Source organism: Ruditapes philippinarum, unplaced genomic scaffold (assembly GCF_026571515.1).
Source record: "Ruditapes philippinarum isolate M1 unplaced genomic scaffold, ASM2657151v2 ctg101_1_1_1_1, whole genome shotgun sequence".
Taxonomy (NCBI): domain Eukaryota; kingdom Metazoa; phylum Mollusca; class Bivalvia; order Venerida; family Veneridae; genus Ruditapes; species Ruditapes philippinarum.
In genome coordinates this window covers 44,848-49,984 of record NW_026857073.1, presented here as the reverse complement: position 1 = coordinate 49,984, position 5,137 = coordinate 44,848, and the positions used below count along the sequence as shown (strand labels likewise).

Here is a 5,137-nt window from a genome sequence, read left to right as displayed (position 1 = left end):
TGACAACGAGTTATCTAAGTCAAAGCATGTAAAATACCAAAAAGACATGAAAATATGCCTAAGATCTCACAAGAATTGCTTTTTTTTTGGCTTTTTTAATTTATCATTAATTAACTTTTATATTGAAACACCACAATGCATATATCCCTTACCGGTATAATTCTAATTATCAGATAAGTGGTTTACAATGAAAAAAATTTCACCACAACTTATTTGTTAACAAAAGAGCATGCACATGTCAATGTTTGTGGTTAATTCAACAGTATTGTTATTTAAATAATTTAAGGTTAGCGTAAAGATCTATCAATTATATTGTCTTCCCAGCCTTTACAGATTATGCAACCACCAATCCAGTCTTTAGCAAATTAATTATCACATTCACTTAAATATACTGTCTTAATATAAAAAAATCACTGTAAGTGTGTATTGTATATATTAACCATATAAGTATGTAAATATGATCTTTTTATTATATCTACCTATAGATACGCGTCTCAAATAATTCTATATTGAATGGCATATGTACTTTTACCAGTTCTATTCATTTTGATTGTGATATATGTGTTATACATGTGATGAGACAAAAATAAACTATTTGGATTGAATTGAATTGAACTTAAAATCGAAGGGCTCATGAGTAGTCAAAACAATATCGGCAAAACCTGCCTTTTTTTGTTATTTCTACATGTAAGTAATACAGGTTTTTATGTAGACATTTATCATAACGTGTTAACAAAGTTAATGCACCTTTACTTAATAACTATAATGTAATAATTGTAGTTTGGTGATCCAGTTAGTTCTGCTGAGGTTGAATTTATTTAATTTGGTTGATATTTTTAATGCTATTCTTTCTTATGGACATTTTCCCGTTGACTGGTCGTGCAAAGTTATTGCGCTTATTTTAGGAATGAAAGTACCATGCCATGTACATAACAGAGGCATTACATCAACATTTTTCACAGACTTATTGTATAAGTGGTTAAGTGATTGGTCAGAAACTTAAAATGTTATGCAGGATTCGGTTTATGCAAAGGTCGATCAAAAATTGATGCCGTATTTGTTTGAAATGCTATTGTTCATGAGGTTTTAAATTAAAATAATCTTTTGTAGTGGTGTATGGTCGATGTGAAAAGAGAATTTGATTGCGTTTGCTGCTGTGTCTAAATTCAGAATTTCAGCATTTTCTTGTTTAAATGTTGAAATTTTGCATGGCCAGGGACGTGGACGATAGCTTGCAAATACCACTAGGCTCAAGCAATTTGAACCAGCAACATTTTCAATTTTGCCGTTGTCGGCGTTCTTTAGTTATGGATTCTATTTTTCTCTATTTAATCTTAACGTCCTTTGGCTTAAATTATATAAATTGCATTAATAGAAAGTCATTTGAATAGTTAGGGATATACTGTATTCACAGATTAAAGTTTGCATTAAAAGTTATAATTTATATTCAGAATTCTTCGAATGAGCTGTATGTTTTAAACAATGAGAAGTACAAATGTAATGTCCCCTTTGGTTGATGTTCTCCTTATTTATTGATGACCTTGAAATATTTTGCAAGAAAAACACAAAAGCAGCTTATCAATAGATACTTTTTTTATTTGCAGACGACATGGTTATTTTAAGCGATATTGGTACCGATTTACAAAATAGCTCGGATTTGTTTTATATGACGTCAATTAAATTTTGTCTCCTATTGTCCATTACCCTGTAATATTTTAAAAGTTTTATTGAAGTTTATTTAACTTTTATTTTTTTAGTAGCAATTTTTTTTAAGTCATCGAGTACTTTGGTAATGGTCATTAGGCTGTACCTTTTTGTTTGTACATATTTACACAACCATTGATGTGCTTTATTAATTTCGTCTTATGTAACCATGACCATTGTTAGAATTTCACTTGGCAGGGATTAATTTTATTTACACTTTCGTGTCATATAGGAATATATTGGGGCTATGAGTGAGGTTTGGCGCGCCTTAAACCGGTTTAAGCTCCCCAGTGATGTAACTATCACTGACCGTTCCAAGGCAGTATACATACCTCCCTGTGTTCCTTCACATACTTCATATGTCTGTATTGATACTTGTTTTGAATGTTTACATGTTTTGTGATGTCTACCTTATTAAATTGTTGTTAACGGTAAGTATTTTTCACCCCCATATTGGCCCGTTTTAGTTTTTATCATTCCACACATTACATGTCCCTCGCCTCCTTTTGGGCCCTTATGTCCACTCCCGGTTTTGCTTTTGTGCCTTCTGGATGCCCTGCTTTGGGGGATTGGGTGTGTCGGGGGCTGCGTCGTGTGAAAGTTGCCTTTTTATTTTTGTTAAATTTTATGAATTTTGTCAAATGACTACAATGACTTGCATATCACTTTCCTCGCAGACAGATAGATTATACATGTACCTATTCCATGCAAAGAACTGATCATCTGTTATGGTTGACTTCAGTAAAATCATGTGATGTGACGAAAGTTACAGCATAATTTTAGAAAGATACCTTGTGAAAACTATAAGCGTTGCGTTAAACTAGAGACATTGTAATTTAGTTTATTGAACGCCGCCTTACCTTGTTGATCTTGTTTACCATATTTTACAGAAGGAAAATATTTAGTGGTAGTTAACCAGGTGTTACTGGTACCACTGACATTCTTAGTTTCATACATTTTCAGGATGAATAAAGTAAAACCAGTCGATAGTTAGAGTATTATTTTTTTAACATTTTTATTTGTAGTTGTTATTTAAATGGTTTTTATCCCTAATAAATCCTCAATTATATACATTTATTGTGTTTGTAAATCAAACAGTGTCCATATGCAAAAAAATAAAAATAATAATATTTATTCGTGACGTCATCGTGGGATTCTGGATGCAGTTCCTGTTGGCTGTCAACCTACATTATTGTAAGTTAATTGGGGATCTTTTCACACATCTACGTTTAGCTTGTGATTTTTACAAAGATAAAAATATGCTTTCACGTATTACACCTTAATCTCTTTTAGATAAAGGGGAACAAAGTAGAAATAAGTTAATTGGTGAAGGAACACCTCCCATCTTTAAACGTTCGTCCTTAAGCAGACTCGTACTATAGTATAAATATATTCTGTCATTTGTCCTTAATAAGCCATGTAACCTATTAGTGTGAATCTTTTAATATATTTCAGATTGTTATAGAATCTACCATAGTTTTCATGAATCAATTTACTTTGGTTGTTTCCCTAATTTTCCGTAATTGTGATAATGCAAAATTGCTTGGATTTGTATGAGGTAGCATATTGCGAATCACGGATCACGTTAGCTCTGTATTTGAGAGAGAATAGACTTCTCCCTCTAGTGAAAGTTGGGAGAAATTTCGGGGCCAGGTCAACTCGGCACGGTCAACTCTGCACTCTTTAAAACAAAAACATTAAACATATTAACTTTTTTTCGATTACTTGCATGTTGTCAAGGCCAAAAAATGTTATCAATGTCAGACAAAATAAGAAATATCTGGTTTATAATTATGTAATTGTACATTGTACTTCTGCAAAATTAAAGTATATTATATTTAGAAGAAATTCGTTATGTTTTTTCTTGCAGATTCGTTAAAAATCGATGTAGTACAAATGTGTTTCCTTTGATTCTTTTTGTTTGTTAAGTAATCTTTAATAAAATATGAAATAAAAAACGTGTTTATTTATTATCATAAGCTTCTAATCAGTTGCAGGTGGTCATTTATCAAATTTGAATGATTGCGTCAAACATAATTATCACCTGATTAATCAGTACCCTTCCCTGAACATACACGTGGTTGATTGGTAACAATAGTGTATGTTAATAATTTTAAGATAACATCTATACGTTTGTGAATAAGAATATAATATGAAATTAGGCAAAGCCTATGAACGGGGAAGTCGTTAAAAATTCCTTTCATTCTTTCCGTTTTAAAATTGTCATTCGGTATTACATGCACCGCTTCCGTTTTCACTCGGAACACTCGACGTTTATTATTTATCCGAAAAGTTGAGATTTGTTCCGTTATCGCCTACCGTTATACCCCGCCTTTTATCATTGAGTTACATTGTAAATGGCGGCGCCCGACTAGAACTGACACTGAAAATTTCATTGATAGGTATAGAATTCTATATATTTTTTAAATGTTTTTTATTTGATTTTCCTTTTAAATATACACGTGTAGTCTATAGCCGGGCAAGCCAAAGCCCGGACCCGCTTCGCGGGCCCGGTCTTTTACTTCCCCGTATTATCATTAAAATGAAAAATGACAACAAAGTTGGTGTCAAAAAGGCAATTTTACTAGCAAACCATTATTTAAAATAATCAATTTTAATCATTTGAAGCGAAAATATCAGTAAGCTTTATAAATTCTAGCACACAAAGATTTAATTAATTACCATGATATACTGTCGTATTATATATTTTTTAAGAGAAAAAGAACAATAAAGTGGTTTGATTAGATAGCTTTTCAATCAAGTGCGTATCTTGTATACCGCAACGCGTCGTAGGGGAGCGGGAACACTAGCTAGAAAACTAAAAAAAATGGTTCTTCGCTAATTAATGTTTAGTTTACATGATTCTGTAGTTGTCTGAATTCTGTATATAAGTGTGTATCACGTCTATTCAAAAATAAATAAATTGACCAGGTTCGATGGGATACAAAAATATGTTACCCTTCTTATTTCGGATGCGATGTTCGTGCGCACAAGAAATCGCAAACAAATACTACATTATCATGCAAATCTGACAAAAGATAATATGAAATTAGGCAAAGCCTATGGACGGTGAAGTCGTTAAAAATTCCTTTCATTCTTTCCGTTTTAAAGGTGTCATTCGGTATTACATGTACCGCTTCCGTTTTCATTCGGAACACTCGGCGATTAACATTTATCCGAAAAGTGGAGATTTGTTCCGTTATCGGAATACCCCGCCATTTATCATTGAGTTACATTGTAAATGGCGGCGCCCGACTAGAACTGACACTGAAAATTTCTTTGATAGGTATAGAATTTTATATATTTTTAATTGTTTTTTATGTGATTTTCTTTTAAATATACACGTGTAGTCTATAGCCGGGCAGGCCAAAGCCCGGACCCGCTTTGCGGGCCCGGTCTTTGACTTCCCCGTATTAATTATTCTGACAATATT

The 5,137-nt window shown here is 32.5% G+C and overlaps 1 protein-coding gene across 1 annotated transcript in view; it reads left to right on the top strand.

Annotated features, from left to right (window-relative positions):
• Positions 1-2,744: 2,744 nt before the first annotated feature.
• The window catches only part of LOC132748669 (synaptosomal-associated protein 25-like), a gene marked incomplete at its 3' end in the record, with an annotated part of 41,849 nt that continues 39,456 nt past the window's right edge, over positions 2,745-5,137 (top strand). Inside the window, 1 exon segment of the mRNA XM_060738280.1 lies at positions 2,745-2,898.